Source organism: Sus scrofa, chromosome 13 (genome assembly GCF_054392235.1).
Source record: "Sus scrofa isolate SSC_HxYL_T2T_F1_AM1 chromosome 13, Sscrofa_HxYL_maternal_Yorkshire_Landrace_v2.0, whole genome shotgun sequence".
In the NCBI taxonomy this organism is placed as follows: domain Eukaryota; kingdom Metazoa; phylum Chordata; class Mammalia; order Artiodactyla; family Suidae; genus Sus; species Sus scrofa.
The window spans coordinates 19499712-19517237 of NC_139395.1; the positions used below are offsets into that span (position 1 = coordinate 19499712).

Below are 17526 nucleotides of genomic sequence, written 5' to 3' on the forward strand. Positions count from 1 at the left end.
ATATGACACCACAGGTTTCAGATAAGGGGCTGCAGCCCAGGGTTGGAGGATGCAAAGAAGATGGATTATTTCAACAGGTAAACAAGTCTATTGAGGAAAGTAAAAGCTATAGTCAGAGAAGCCTTCAGAAAAAGGTTATTTTGTTCTGAGCTTCATAACACTACACTTGCAAATTTTAAACTAACCCTTTCACACCACCACCAAAGACATCTTATATTACTTCTACAGCCTTATTTCCCTGTTTTGAAAGATCTGAACTGCCAAACCATATTTATTCATACTTAATTCTTCAGAGGGATAAAAGCATTACTGTACCAATCTTCTATTTTCATCCAAAAAGCACAAACTTTTTGCTTTCTTGACCCATATAGCCTTATACCAAATAAATAAACAATTTCCATTAAGCTCATTCAAATACACTCAGTCTTGATTACATGGATATGATCAAGCACTGCAGATCATCAACAGTAGAACATAACATCCAATATTTACATGATAGCATTAACTACATGTCAGATACTATAGCAGCCTTTTATGTATACATACTGTTGGCTCTCCATATACTGGGGTTCTGCATCCATAGATTTAATCAATCACAAATCAAAACTATTTAGGAAAAATAAAATTCCAGAAATTCCAAACAAAGCAAAACTTGAATTTGCTGGGCTTTGGCAACCATTATTTACACAGTACTTAGATTGCATTAGGTATTATAAGTAATCTAGAGATGATTCAAAGTACATGGGAGGATATGTGTAGGTTATATGCAAATACTTTGCCATTTTATACAAGGGACTTGAGCATCCACAGATTTTGGTAACTATTAAGGGTTCTGGAACCAATCCCACACAGATACCAATGGATGACTGCATATACGTAATGTATGTTATATATTTACACATATAATATGAACAGCATAGGTATAACATATGTATATTATGTGTATTTAGCGGTATACACACTTATTTAATCTTCAAGACAATTTTGTGAGGTAGTTTCTAATGTCATCCTCATTTATTTGGGGGGTGGGACTTTTTTGGTTTTATATAATGATTTTCATTTTTTTCCATCATTGCTGGATTATAGTGTTCTGTCAATTTTATACTGTACAGCATGGTTACCCAATTACACATACATGTATACATTTTTTTCTCACATTATCATGCTCTGTCATAATCATCCTCGTTTTAAAGATGAGAAAAGTGAGGTACTGTGAGACTAAGTAACTGGCCAGCCAGAAGATCTAAACAGACAGTTCTCCAAAGAAGACATGTAGATGGCCAAAAAACACATGAAAAGATGTTCAACATCACTCATTATTAGAGAAATGCCAATCAAAACCACAATGAGGTACCACCTTACACCAGCCAGAATGGCCATCATCCAAAAGTCTACAAACAAGAAATGCTGGAGAGGGGGTGGAGAAAAAGGAACCCTAGCACACTGTTGGTGGGATTGTAAATTGGTGCAACCACTGAAGAAAACAGTATGGGGAGATTCCTCAGAAAACTAAACATAGAACTCCCATTTGATCCAGCAATTCCACTCCTGGGCATCTATCCAGAGAAAACCACAACTCGCAAAGACATGTACTCTGATGTTCACTGCAGCACTATTTACAATAGCCAAAACAAGGAAACAATCTAAGTGTCCATCAATAGTGTATTGACTATTTACAATAGCCAAAACAAGGAAACAACCTAAGTGTCAAGAAGATGTGGTTCATATACACAATGGAATATTACTCAGCCATTAAAAAGAATGAAATACCAGCATTTTTTGCAACATGGATGGACCTAGAAACTATCATGCTAAGTGAAGTCAGCCATACAATGAGACACCAACATCAAATGCTTTCACTGACATGTGGAATCTGAAAAAAGGACAGACTGAACTTCTTTGCAGAACAGATGCTGACTCACAGACATTGAAAAACTTATGGTCTCCGGAGGAGACAGTTTGGGGGGTGGGGGGATGTGCTTGGGCTGTGGGATGGAAATCCTGTGAAATCAGATTGTTATGATCACTATACAACTACAGATGTGATAAATTCATTTGAGTAATAAAAAATAAATTAAAAAAAATAAAAAGTAACTGGCCAGCATAGGATTATAAGAGACATCACAATAGAGAATAAGCATAGAGAAAACATTACAACACAGATTTGGTATTATATTGACTCCCTTCCCAAACTCACTATTACCCCAGGTAACAGAGAATTAATGCCACTGTAATCAGCAACAGGCCCTCCCCTGCATCACTTCCCCTCCCCTAACTGCCCCCATCCACAACCTCCCAATCCTCAAATTCTAGTACACACTGCATATCACGCCATGCTAATGATCTGTCCCCCCAGATATACAGGCACCATTCCTCAGACTGGTATTGATACATGACCAAATTTCAGTGGTCTGAGACAAAAAGAGGATAGGACAGATGACTTTTTTTTTTTTTTTTTTTTGGCTTTTTAGGGCTGCACCTGCTGCATATGGAAGTTCCCAGGCTAGGGGTTGAATTAGAACTGCAGCTGCCAGCCTATACCACAGCCACAGCAATGTGGGATCTGAGCCACAGATGCGGCATACACCACAGCTCACAGCAATGCCAGATCCTTAACCCTCTGAGCAAGGCCAAGGATCAAACCTTTATCCTCATGGATACTGGTCAGGTTTGTAACCTACTGAGCCAGTGCAGGAACCCCCAAATGATATTTTTAATGAAAAACAAATTATTCAACAAAAAATAACATTTGTTATTCTACGACTGACATTCTTACTTTCTCCATGTTAAATATGATAATAATGACCAAGGCTTAGTTTCTTATCATCTTTGCCGGCCAAACAAGTCAGTACCCCAGTCAATTTCCCTCAAAATGCTAAATGTTAGAATAACAAACACAGAATGAATCTAATATGAGGAAATCTACCATGGAAAGGTGGGAGTAGGTAGGTGTGGGCAGGAAATGAAGGACTGAAAATTTGCAGGTTCAAAGGAAACAGATACTACTTTCACTTTTTAGAGTGACATGCAGATTTAGAGACGAGTTCAGCAACCAATCACAAAGAAAATAAACCACTGCAAATTTTAATATCTTATTCAGAAAAGATTACAAGCATTTGGGTAGTTCTTCATTTTTGAAATAGAATAAAATGAGGGTAATTTTTTTAAAAAGAAGAATAACAAATTTGAATTTTAAAAGCCAAAAATTCTAAAAAAAATACTAGGAAAAGGGGATTTAAAAGAGTGTTATTCATTTATTTTCTTCTAAAAATCAGCAACAAAAAGACTGTTAGAAGTGTAGACTCTGGAGTCAGCCAGAATCCCAGCTCCGTGTTGGAATGTGATTTTAACCCTCTCTCTGCACCAGTTTCCTTAAAGGCTATTGTGAGGATTACATCAGTTAAAATACATGACGTGCTGGAATTCCCATTGTGGCAAAGAGGAAATAAATCTGACTAGTATCCATGAGGATGCGGGTTCAATACCTGGCCTCGCTCAGTAGGTCAGGGATCCAGCATTGCTATGAGCTGTAATGTAGGTTGCAGGTGCAGCTTGGATCCCGAGTTGCTGTGGCTGTGGCGTAGGCCTGCAGCTGAGGCTCGGATTCGACCCCGAGCCTGAGAACTCCCATTTGCCAAGGGTGCAGCCCTAAAAAGCAATAATAAAAATTAAAAAATAAAGTGCCCAGAAGAGTGCCTGGCACAAATCCACCCACAAGTGGCCCCAGGACCTGGACTCAGCCACCAGTGGGTGGGTACCAACCTCAGGACCCCTTGGGCCCTGGCCCCATCCACCAGCAGATCAACATCAACTTCAGAACAACCTGGACCCCACAGCTGAATGTGTCTGAAACCGCCCCCATCCCCACCAGTGGGCAAATACCAGCTCCAAGACACCCAAGGTCCTATAGTGGAGAACCTAGAACCTGGCTCCATCCACCAGTAGCCCAGAACTAGTTCTGAAAGCCCCTGGGCCCCAACTCCACCTATCAGCAGGTAGACCCAAGCATGGCTGGCCCCTGGTCTGTATTTGTCTAAGCAAAAAATAAAAGACCACAACTAAAACTACAAAAATTACAAAAGGAAAAATCTCATTAGTAAAGGCAAATATACAGTGAAAATGTAACTCAACCACTTATAAAGCTAGTAAAAAAGTAAAAAGCAAAAACTGCAAAATCATCTATATCTATTGCAAGTAACTAAGGGATACACAAAACAAAAAGCTGTAATATACAGCATCAAAAATAATAAACTTGGGGAGGGGGATGAGGTAAAAATGCAGGCTCATTAAAACATATGTGAACCTAAAAGGACATCAACTTAAAATTATATATACGTGATAAGCATTTATACATACACAACCTCATGTTAGTCGCAAACCAAAAATCTAGAATACAATGCAAAAAAGAGAAGGGAATCCAAAAATAACACTAAAGCTAGTCATCAAATAAAGAGAAAAGAACAAAAAAAAAGGCAACAAAAAAGAATTATGAAAACAACCAGAAAACAAATACAAAAAGACAATAACTACACACTTATCAACAATTACTTTAAATGTACTTGGACTAAATGCTCCAATCAAAAGACAAAGAGTGGCTAAATGGACACAAAAAATGAGACCCACACATATGCTGCTTAAAGAGACTCTCTTCAGATCAAAAGACTGAAAATGAAGGGATGGAAAAAGGTATTCCATGCAAATGGAATCAAAAGAAAGCCAAGGTGCAATACTTATATCAGAAAAAAATTGACTTTAATACAAAAACTGTTACAAGAAAGAACATCACATAATAAAGGAATTAATCTAATGAGAAGATATAACAATTGTAAACGTATAGGCACAAAACTTAGGACCACCTAAAACTATAAAGTAAATAAAGATATAAAAGGGAAAAATGACAGTAACACAGTAACAGGAGAGGCCTTTAACGCCCATGTAAATCAATGGACAGATCATCCAGACAGAAAATCAATAAGGCCTTCAATGACACATTAGACCAGATGAACCCAATTGATATATAAAGTATTCCACCCCGAAGCAGCAGAAAATACACTCCTTTAAAAGCACATGGAACATTCTTCAGGAAAGATCACATGCTAAACCATAAAACAAGTCTCAGTAAATTTAAGATAACTGAAATCAAATCAAGCATCTTTTCCAATCACAACACTATGTGAGCACAAATCAATTACAAGTGTATATATAGCACATGAAACTATACTCAATATTTTCTAATAATCTTTAAGGAAGAGAATCCGATAAACTGTGTGTATATATGTATGTATGTACATATGTATGTGTGTGTACTGTAAATCAACTACAGTTCAGTTAAAAAAAGAAATCAACTACTAGGAAAAAACTGCAAAAACACAAGTACATGGAGGCTAAACAACATGCTTCTTAACCACCACTGAAGAAATATATTTCACTGAAGAAATAAAAAAAACTGGAGATAAATGAAAACGAAAACACGATTACCCAAAATCAACAGGATGGAACAAAAGCAGTTCTAAGAAAAAATTTTATACTGATACAAGCCTATCTCAGCAAACAAAAAAATCTCAAGTAAGCAACCTAACCTTACACCTAAAGAAGCCAAAGAAAGAAAAACTGTAAAGTTAGTAGAAGGAAAGAAATCATAAAGATCAGAACAGAAAAAAGAGATTTAAAAAATAGAAAGATCAATGAAACTAGGAGACAGTTTTTTGAAGAGATAAAATTGATAAACCTTTAGTCAATGCATAAAGATAAAAAGTGAGGAGCCAAATCAATAAAATCAGAAAGGAAAAAGTTACATTTAATATTACAAAAATACAAAGAATCATAAGCAATTATCTCAAACAATTATATGCAAATAAAAGCACAACACAGAAGAAACGGACAAATTCCTAGAAAGGTACTGTCTCCCAGGACTGAACAAGAAATAGAAAATATGAACAGATCAATTATAAGTAGTGAAATTGAATCGGTAATCAACTCCCAAAAAACAAAAGTCCAGGACCAAATGGCTTCACAGGTGAATTCTACCAAAAATTCAGCAAACAGTTATCATCTATTCTTTTCTTAAACTATTCCAAAAAATTGCAGAGGAAGGAATGCTTCCAAACTCATTCTATGGATTCATCACTGTGACACCAAAACCATATAAAAACATCACATAAAAAAGAGAAAATTACAGGGTAATATCCCTAATGAACACAGATTCAAAAATCCTCAACAAAATATTACCAAACCAAATTCAACAGTATATAAAAAGGATCATCCACCACAAACAAGTGGGATTATTCCAGAGTTGCAGGATGACTCAATAACCACAAATTAATCACTGTGATACACCAAATTAACAAACAGAAGAATAAAAATCATATAATCATCTCAGTAGATACAGAAAAAACTTTTGCAAAATTCAACATACATTTTACATTGAATCCAACTCTCAATAAAGTGGATATAGAAGAAATATACTTCAACACAATAAAGGCTATAATAATGACAATAATAATGACAAGCCCACAGCCAAAAGACACAACAGTGAAAAGCTGACAGCATCTCCTCTAAGATCGGGAATAAGACAAGGATGCCTAATCTTCTGACTCTTTAATTCAACGTAGTATTAGAAGTCTTAGCCGCAGCAATCAGACAAGGAAAAACAAAATAAAAGGAATCCAAATTGAAAAGGAAAAAGTAAAACTGTCATTGTTTGTAGATGACATGGTGTTTATTATACATAAGAAACCCTAAAAATGCCACCAAAGAAGTACTAGAATTCATCAATGAGTTTGGTTAAGTCACAGGATACAAAATTAACATGCCAAAATCTACTGCATTTCTATACACTAACAACAAATTATCAGAAGGAAAAATTAAGTAATTAATCCTATTTATTGTCACATCAAAAAGAATAAAATATGGAGGAGTAAATCCAACTAAGGAGTTAAAAAAGCTGGACCAAGAAAACTATAAGATATTGATGAAAAAAATTGAAGACAACACAAACAGATGGAAAGATATATTGTGTTCAAGGGCTGGAAGAACTAATATTGTTAAAATGACCTATACTACCCAAGGCAATCTACAGATTCAATGCAATCAAAATACAGTGGCAGAGTTCCCACTGTGGTAGAACACAATTGGTGATACCTCTGCATTGCCAGGACAGAGGTTCCCACCCCAGGCCCAGCACAGTGGATTAAAGGATCAGGCGTTGCCACAGCTGTGGAGAAGGTCACAAATGCAGCTCAGATCTGATCCCTGGCCCAGGAACTCCATATGCCATGGGGTGGCAAAAACAAAACAAACAGCAACAGTAAAAATACAGAATTCTGTATTTTTCACAGAACTAGGTCAAATAATTTTAACATTTATTTGGAAACAAAAAAGACCCCAAATACCCAGAATAGTTTTGAGAAAGTAGACTTGGAGGTATCATACTTCCTCATTTCAAACTATACCACAAAGCTACAGTAATCAAAACATGATGGTACTGTCACAAAACAGACATATACATTAATGGAACAAAACAGCCCAGAAATAAACCCACACTTATATGGGCAATTAGTCTACAACAAAAGAGGTGAAAATATACTTTGTGGAAAAGACAATTGGGGAAACTAGACAGCTATATGCAAAAGAATCAAGCTGGACTACTCTCTCATATCATGCACAAAAATAAATTCAAAAAGGATTAAGTTAGACCTGAAGCCATAAAACTTCTTGAAGAACACACAGGCAATAAGCTCATTAACATCAATCTTAGTAATATTTTGTTGGATGTGTCTCCTCAGACAAGGGAAATAAAAGCAGAAATTAACAAATGGGACATCAAACTTAAAAGATTCTACACAGCAAAGGAAAGGATCAATAAAATAAAAAGGCCACCTACTGAATGAAAGAAGATATTTACAAATCATACCTCTGATAAGAGGTTAATACCCAAAATATAAAAAGAACCCACACAATTCAGCATCAAAAAACAAACAACCTGACTGAAAAATGCAAAGGTGATCTGAATAGAGGATCTCTTTTCCCAAAGAAGATTTAGATGGCCAACAGGTGCATTTAAAAAGATGCTCAATATTACTAATTATCAGAGAAATGCAAATCAAAACCACAGTGATTACTTCACACCAGTCAGGATGACTATTATCAAAGATAACAAAATAAGTGTTGATCAGGATGTGGAGAAAAGGGAACTCTTGGGCATTACTGGTGGGAATGTAAACTGGTGTTGCCGCCATGGAAAACAACATGGAGATTCCTCAAAAAATTAAAAATAAAGTTACCAAAAGATCCAACAATTCCACTCCTGTGCTTTTATCTGAAGAAAACAAAAACACTACCTAGAAAAGATATATGCAGCTCTATATTCACTGCAACATTATTTACAATAGCTGAGATATAAAAGAAACTTAAGTGCTCATAAATAGATGACTGGATAAAGAAGATGTGGCATGCACACACACACACACACACACACACACACACACACACACGAGAATACTATTCAGTCATGAAAAAAATGAAATAATGCTATTTGCAGCAACATGGTTGGAACTAAAAGGTATTATGCCAGGTGAAATGAGTAAGAAAGACAAATAATGTATGAGTTCACTTATATGTAGAATCTAAAAAAAACAAATGAACAACATAACAAAATAGGAATAGATTTATAGATGCAAAGAATAGGCAGTTGCTAGAGAGGAGAGTGGTGGGAAGAGGAATGAAATAGGTGAAGGCGAATAAAAAGTACAAATTTCCAGTTGCAAAATAAAGGAATCACAGATATGAAATGCACGGTGTGGGGAATTAGTCAACAACCATGTAATTAATATCTTTGTAGGGTAACATATCATAACTAGATTTATCATGGTGATCATTTTGAAATGTATACAAATATCAAATCATTATGTTGTGTAATAGGAACTAACAGTCTTGTGGGTCAATTATACACTTCAGAAACAAACTCACAGAAGAAGATATCAAATCTGTGGTTAATAGAGCCAGGGGTGCAGGGAGGAGGAGTTAAATGTAGACAAAAGCTACAAGCTTCCAGTTAAAAGATAAATAAGTACTAGGTATGTACTGCACAACATGATAAACGTAAGTAACACTGTTTTACTTTATACAGGAAAGTTATCAAGCAAATAAATCCTAAGAGTACTCATCACAGGAAAAAAATGTTTTCTCTTTAATTCTGTACCTATAGGAGATGACAGATGTTCACTGCACTCACTGTGATAATCATTTCATGATGTATGTCAAATCATTACGCTGTGCACCTTAAACTTACGAAGTGCTATATACCAATTATATCTCAAAGAAACTGGAAGGAAAAAAAAGTACTGTTACTTAACATGAAAAAAACTATGGTAAAGGACTGGAATAAAGACTACACAAATGACAGTGCTAAAAGGAGTTGATGTTACACTTCCATAAAGTTTTTCAAAATTTACGTACAATCATTTTTATGTACATAAAGTATATTATGAAGTTACATGTGACACTTTTAAACTTTTCAACATTGTTTTTTAAATGCAAACTCTCCCATTTATAATTTTTTTTTTTAATTTAGGAAAAAATCAACAGGTGAAAACCCTAAATTGTTTACAAGTTTGCTTCCAAGGCTTAGGGCATGCACTACTCAATTGAGGCTGCACTGGAGCGAGAGACAGAAAGAGAACATACTCAATACTTTTACCAATAAAAGAAACTTTCATTCAAGACAGGATGAGTCATAGACTTTATGTTGATAAAATCCAACTACCCATTGCTGAGCAAGTCCTTCAGCAAGAAGTACATCAAACTTCCATGAAAAGTCACAGGCCAACTGATGAAGATAACACATAGCATGTACAGGTGGTACCTGCAGGCTTCCTAGATGAGGGAGTTCCCCAGTTCCCCTATTCCCTCCCCTGGAACCTGGACTAGGTTTATTCTGCATAAGGGATTTCCCTAAAGCAAGAGATCTCAGTTCCCTGCCATCTTTGCCTCTTGAGCCACTTCAACACCCTAAGTGAATTCTTAAAAGGCACTTGTTCATTGACACATCATCATTTTATTTCTTAGCACACAAGCAGTCTACATGCATGCTACCCAAAGATCATTTCTTAACCAGCAGCACGTAGGAGCTTGTAAGAAATACAGATTTTCAGGCTGCATTACAGATCTACAGATCAGAATTTGCATTTTTAAATAGAAGCCCCAAGGGATTCCTATGCACAAGCAAGTTTGAGAAGCCCTGCCCTACAGGTCTCTATTGCAAACAGTTGTAAAAATTAAAAATGCTCTACTTTACAATTGACTTTAGAGATAAGATATGAAAATCACCAAGACCAAGACTTGGAATCAGAAAAGCTCCTTAAAAGAATTAGCCGACACATAAAAGAATTTACCACTGATACCAAAGATGTTCAAAGGTTTATTTTCAACGGCTACATTTAATGCTTCCTGCTTTTAAGTCGGTATTTTGTGTAACAGCACACACCAATAATAAATGGGGGCCATGTAATATATTGGAACTATATTTTGTAGTACAAGGAATTCAAAAGAATGACTGGGTCTATAAATTTCAGGGCAATCCTACCCAAAGGTGTGCAACCTTCATTCTAAAATTTGGGCAGTTAGAATTCAGAGTTGACAAGTGAAACTCTTTCCAGAAAATCATTATTCAGAAAAAAAATCTAAAGGATGTGAACTTAAAACAGAGATCATAGCCTCGAACTAAGACTACATAATAACAAGTACCGAACAAAACTCCAGGTCCCTTGTAGAATAAGAAAACTGTTTTGGAGGTCTGTGTTCCTTTTTCCAGGAAAAACAGGAAGGGGGGGTTAAAAAAAAAAAATCACTGTTCATCCTCTGCAAAGTTTTCCTTATCTCCTGAAAGGCCTCAACTTGCATGTTCTTACAGGTGAAAAAACTTAAGACGTACTCAAACAAGGTCACGTTTTTTTCCTGAAAAGTGAAAGGCTCCTCTAAAGAAAGCATTTGAAAAGGTTTGGGGATTCCGGGCCCGTTTGGCTTCCGGCCCGCGAAGGAAGCGTGCTGCCTGGGGCTGAAATGAACAGGGAAATCTACCAAGTAGGAAGTGAAGCCCCAGTCCCGCCACCAGGTTCTGCCTTCTTGCCGCAGCCGGCCTTGCAACCCAGACCCCGAAAGGAAGGCAGGAGGGCTGGGGAGCAGCCCCCGGCCCCGCCGCCTTGGAGCTGGAGAGCCTCCCCTCCCGCCACCCAAGCCCCCGCCGGCCAGGGAGGCGCACACGCGGGGGGCGCTGCGTCCCCTTCCACGGCGGCGGCGGCGGCGGCGGCGGCGGCGGCGGCGTCTACACCTCAGGCCTGCCCCAAAGGCGGCGGCGGCGCGAGGGGAGGCGGGACTCGTCCTGGGAGGCTGGCGGGAGGCCGGGGCGGGAGCGACTGCATGTGGGGGCTGCACTGGAGGAAGGCGGGGGCGCTGAGGGGGCCCCGGCTGCTTAACGAGTATCATCATCATCATTATCTTGTTTTACCTGTGGCGCGGGAGGGCTCCCCAGCTCCTACTCCCTGAATCCTCCTCCTCCTCCTCCTCCTCCCCTCCTCTTTCTCTCTCCCTCAGTCTCTGCAGGGCGCTCGTGGTGCCGGCCGGGCCCGACCCGACCAGAAAGAGAACAGGGCGGGAGGGGGCGGTGGCAGCGGTGACCGACGGCCACGTGACCACGCCCGCGCCGTAACGGCGGCCGCCCTTGCTGCGCGCCCTCCCCGCGCTCCACCTCTAATAACCCCGCGGCTCGCGCGCCCGGGACGCTAGTGCGCAGGCGCCCGCCGGGGCCCAGAGACTGCGCGGGCGCGACGCGCTCGCTCTCGGGGCTAGGCGAGTGGGGCCCCGCGAGTCGCGAGGCGGGGAAGGGACCGCGGGCCGAGCCCTCGGCCGCTACCGCCAGAGCGCATGCGCGGGGGGCCTTTTTCTTTCCCTTCCTCCCCCTCCTTCCCGTGTTCCTCTCCTTTCCGCGCTCCTTCTGCGCCAGGCCAGAGCTGGAGGCTGGGTCTCTGCCCCAGGGTCTTAGACCACCACATTCGCGACCAAATTCCTAGGGTAGGACCTCCTGAGAGGCTGGCCCTCCTGCTTAAGGATTTACATTTCCTTGTTGCTTGTGAAATGGCACTGTGGCAGCTGACTCCTATTCATGCTTCAAGACCCAGCTAATTTGTCACATCCTCTGTGAAAAGTACCCCCACTCTGCTTTGGGGGAGTCGTTAGCATTCTGTGCAGACCTACTTTAGTATAATCCATGGAGAGGTAATATATAACAGTTGCTTTTCACAAACCCACAGTACTAGGATTTTATGTTACTCATATCGCAGTATGCGATATTATGAGTATCTCGGCAAAGGTCTGAGGACTGTCAGAACGCAGGCAATGACTACCCTGTGCCTTGTGGTCCTCCACCTCTGCTTAATCATGGTTTAAGACTCCCTGTAACCCATGCACAGTAGACTATTGTTGCTTGTTTCCCCAATGTGGAAACCTCTGAGTGGTAATGGTAATTACAGTGGTAAATGCTTCACCCAGTTAAAAAGATTTATGGTCTTTTATTAACCTATCTTCACAAAGAGCCCAATGGCAATTGATACTGTTGAGTCCAGAAAAAGGACACCAAGACAGAGAAAGGTCAAATTTCCAAAGTTTAGCTAGCTTCAAAGGAAGGGCCCTGTGTGAGAGACCTACGTTCACAAACAGATAAACCCTCCCCTTCACAGGAAGATTCCCTTGCTTTTGGTTGGGCTTTTTTGTTGCAGAAGCCAGACAGTTTGAGAGCCTCTGGCCAGATTTAATCAAAGAAAACAGCTGAAATGTAAAAATTTACTAACTGGTAGCCCTGTCTAGGCCAGTCATCATCACTGTTAAACTAGTGACTATTGAGATGATTTTCAAGAAATGGAACTAGCAATGGAATTCCAGGAAAATGTTGGGATAGATGTTGATCAAGAAACAATGCTAATAAGGGCTTCTGAGAAATAAGGAAAAATCACATCCCAAATCTCAAATGTTTGCAATGTTGATGGATTCTTTTCAGTACTTACCCATGGATACACTACATGGATTGATCCCACCCAGTAGTTTCAGCTACTGCTTCAGAAATACTAATAGGATTCCACTCTAAATATCTAGTCCAGGAGTTCCCATCGTGGCGCAGTGGTTAACGAATCCGACTAGGAACCATGAGGTTGCAGGTTCGGTCCCTGCCCTTGCTCAGTGGGTTAACGATCCGGCGTTGCCGTGAGCTGTGGTGTAGGTTGCAGACGCGGCTCGGATCCTGCGTTGCTGTGGCTCTGGCGTAGGCCGGTGGCTACAGCTCCGATTCAACCCCTAGCCTGGGAACCTCCATATGCCGCGGGAGCCACCCAAGAAATAGCAACAACAACAACAACAACAAAAGACAAAAAGACAAAAATAAAATAAAATAAAATAAATATCTAGTCCAAAGTTCATACTCTAGGAGATTGTTATTTTGGTGGCGCACAATGAACCCTGCCTCCCCCGTAGCCATGCTCTTGTGTAATCCTCTCCCCTTGATGCTAGGCTGGACCTGTCCCTGCTTTAAACAATAGATTGTGGGGGAAAAAAAGAACTTTAAGAAGCCTTTGCAGTGAGAACATTGGAATTACCAGAGACTGAGACTGGACACATGGAAAATGGAGACTATTAAGAAACCCCCCACCTGTTTGTGTTCTGGGAAACGGCTTCCAACAAAGAAGTGCTCTTGCCCAGGTAAGACTCACTGACTTTCTCATAAGACTACCCAATGACTCCTTATTTACCTATGACAAAACCAAACATAGACCTTGCCTTTCTTGCCTAAAGCTGTTGACCAGCTCAAGCACAAACCCTTCACCTTCCAGTTCTTTTGTCCCCTGAATGATAAGCTGAGACTAGAACTGTATGACCCCTTGAAATTAGCTGTACAGAGAAACACACATTGCCTGGCGGACTGAGACTTCCCCAGATTACAAAATAATCCCAAAGATGATCGTTCCCTTTAGAACTTCTCCACTCCTTCTTATAAACGTATAAGGCAAAACCACCCTGCCAAGACACTCTGACCTTCAAATTTTGGTGCTCTCCCTTATTGCAAGAGCCTAAATAAAATATATTTCCTTGCTTGTTTTTTGCCTTTGACAGCAACCTCCATTTTTGTCCTGTAGGAGAAACACCATGTAAGAAATCCAACTACTCCGACACCACCAAGCTGTAAGAAGTCTCACCTAGCCACTTGGAGGGGCCAAATGGAGGAAAACTGAGGCCCCTGCTAACATCCCCACCTGTGCTCAACCTGCTACACAGGTGAGTGAGACCACCTTGAAAGTGAACTCTGGCACCCCAGTCAAGTTGCCACACCTGATACAACATGGAGCCGAGATAAGCTGTCTCTGTGCCCAAATTGCAGAAGTTGGGGGCAGATAAAACTGTTGTGTTAAACCACTGAGTTTTGCGGTGTTTTATTAGGTAGCAGTAGATCACCAGAATAGACCTGTATAGCCAGCTATCTGCCAGAGATGTGTCCTGAAGAGTCCCACAGGCCCCTCAACCCCAACTTGCTCAAATTGAGCTTTTCAGATTCCCTCCAAACCTGCCTCTTCTCTCGTGCCTTCTGTCCCCACTGGTAGTGTATCATCCCTCCAAGGCCCCAAGCAGATAACCTGGGAGCATTCCTGGATTCTTGTTTATCCTACAATAGTCAGTCACCAGGTATTGGGGTTTCTTCTCTAGCCCCACCATCTTCTCACAGCAGATCCTTATCATCCACCTTCTGAGCTACTGAGGATTTGTCAGTTCCTTCTGTATTGCAAGAGTCACACATGCACCCAGAGTACCTTAGAGGTTTATCGTCAAGCAGGAAGAGACCAGCCCAGGCATCTCCTATCACCTGCATCCCAGTGGTTTCAAGGCTGGGAGGCCCAGCTGACTTAAGGAGAGCCACAGCAATAAGCCTATCCTTTAGGCCATAACAGTAGCTCTAAGGATGTAATTTATCTCGGGCCTCCTCATCCCTAGTCTCCAAGAGAAAACCTGAGGGGTCTGCTCTTCCCCCATCGACTGGTACAGGGCACCATGAGCGGGCTGAGAGTGGCCTGCAGTCTAAGAAAAAGAAACTAATGTAATAAAGTTGATGATTAATAACTCCATAAAACACCAACATGGTATGTAAATTCATTTCATTATGCTACATGTAAAGAAATTCATATTTTTAAAGTAGAAAATTAAATTTGGACCAACATCAGTGTACTTAGGGAAACAGTGATTGAGATACTTGACTGGCTCCTTGTGTACTAGTTGGCTCTCTGCCTTGGCATCTGTGTGCATTCTCTGTCTTGGGAAATGGCAGAAAGCGAGGCACAAAAATTGGAGATGTTATCTAAAAGAGGGAGAAGTTGAGGGGACAGCCCGGGTCAAGGGCTAGCCTCTCCTTTGCCTACCTGAAACTGAGAGCATTTATGTCTTGAACCTAGCCGAAACCCAGATTGGGACTTGAACGCATGGTTTTTCACTCACCCGGTGTCTGGACTTACTGAGGTTCAGATTCTTTGTGCCTCAGTGCAGAAAGAATTCAGCAAGAGACAAAGTAGATTTAGTAAGATTGGATGCAAAAGATGCAAGCAGTCAGGCAAGGAGGGCCTGCCCCAAGGATTATGTGAGCCACAGTTTTATAATCCAAGGGGATTGAGGGTGGGAAAAGATGCCTCTTCCTCTTTCTTCAGGTAATAACTCCTTGGTATCTGGTAAGAGTTTTTAACCTTATAAGATCAAACCAGGACTGTCCTGGTGCTTATTCAAATCAGCAGAAGGTCCTTAAACTCCTGCCCTTGGTCTGAACTTGAATACAGGCCTCACCCCATCCCCCACCCAGTGACCTGAGGCATATCTCATGCCTCCACTAGTTCAGCAAGCCTGCCTGGTTCTGATGGCCCTCTTGAGCAATTATTAACATGCAGTGGTCTCCCAGAGTTATATCGGTTTCCCTCCACTGTCTTATGGTCCCTTACTGGGACTCCTACAACTACCTGTTTAACTATCCTACTCCATCCCTATCCTAAAGAGACAGCCTGGGCCCACTCTGTCCAGCCAATATCCACACCCCTCTCCTGGCTCTTTTCTCCTCCACTCCACTCTCCTGGGTAAATACACTATCATTAGATCCTGAAATTGCCATAGTGGCCTAAACTAAGATGATAACAAGATACACATCTGGCAGCAAGAGGGACATGGTAAGCACAGGCTTCATGTGGAGCTGACATTAGGAATCACCTTGGCCTTTGCTACCCTGTTTCATCCATGAAAGTACCTTGCTCAGATCTACAGCAGGGAGCTGAGTTGATTTTTCAGCCTAAACTACCCCTTGGATCCACCACTGTGGTTGTGCCAAGGCCTCATTCCCCCTGGGCTCATCCCAGTTGCTGACTGAGCACAGCACCTCTAATGGGCGGCTTTGGCTCAAGAATTCTGCACAGGCCTGGCCAAAATGTTCTTAGAACTGCCTGCAGTCTTAGGAACTTCCTAGTCAAGCTCCCTTCCTTCCTTGCCTTTTAGCTTTTACAGGCATCAGACCTGAATCATGGTCCAAAGTCCCTCTCCCCTGCTCCTGCTTCCTTCCTTTTATCCTTCACCCATGTTTTCTCAAACATTTGGACATCCCATCCCATCTTGGCATCTGCTGCCTTGAGGACCTGAACTGAAACCCATCCCTCAGACTAGAGCCACAGTTCAAAGGTAAAAATCACCTCAAAAAAAAAAAAAAAAAAAAAAGCCACACATCTATATTCTTTCATTCTTTTGTGTGTTCTATTTTAGAAAACTTTTCATCTTCCAGAGCCATCTATTAAAATGCAGTGAACCCCAGATGGAGATAATAACACGAGAAAATAAAGATTTCTCACTATTAAGAAAATAAAGATTAGAGAGTTCCCGTCGTGGCTCAGGGGTTAACAAATCTGACTAGGAACCATGAGGTTGCGGGTTCGGTCCCTGCCCTTGCTCAGTGGGTTAACGATGCGGCGTTGCCGTGAGCTGTGGTGTAGGTTGCAGACGCGGCTCGGATCCTGCGTTGCTGTGGCTCTGGCATAGGCCGGGGGCTACAGCTCTGATTCGACCCCCTAGCCTGGGAATCTCCATCTGCCACGGCAGCAGCCCAAGAAATAGCAAAAAGACAAAAAAAAAAAAAAAGAAAAGAAAAGAAAATAAAGATTGTTGAAGTGCTATTTTGACTACAAAGATAATTAAGATTGTAATAAAGACTGTTAAGCTAATAATAAAAATTACTAAAAAGATTGTAGGATAACATGGGCCATTTGGGTCTCCCCCTCCCCTTTCTGGGTTCCTGTAGCAGATACTTTGGGGACTGTCTCTCTAACTCATAATAAAAGCTATCGCCCACCAACCCTCCACCACCTCACCCTTCTCCCCACCCCCAGTCCCCATCAACCTGAAACCAACAAGGCCAATCAGCTTCTCTCTGAGAGAACTGAGAGTTCAGATTAAAAGGCAGCTAGTTAGTTA

The 17526-nt window shown here is 41.0% G+C and overlaps 1 protein-coding gene across 25 annotated transcripts in view; it reads right to left on the reverse strand.

Moving 5' to 3' along the window:
• The window catches only part of TBC1D5 (TBC1 domain family member 5), a 543840-nt gene extending 532195 nt beyond the window's left edge, over window positions 1–11645 (reverse strand). For all 25 annotated transcript variants that reach the window (XR_014825087.1, XR_014825088.1, XR_014825086.1 and 22 more), the window contains exon 1: window positions 11504–11645. The gene's annotated coding sequence lies outside the window, so the exon portion shown is untranslated. The remainder of the gene's footprint in view (window positions 1–11503) is intronic.
• Between the last annotated feature and the right edge of the window lie 5881 nt (window positions 11646–17526).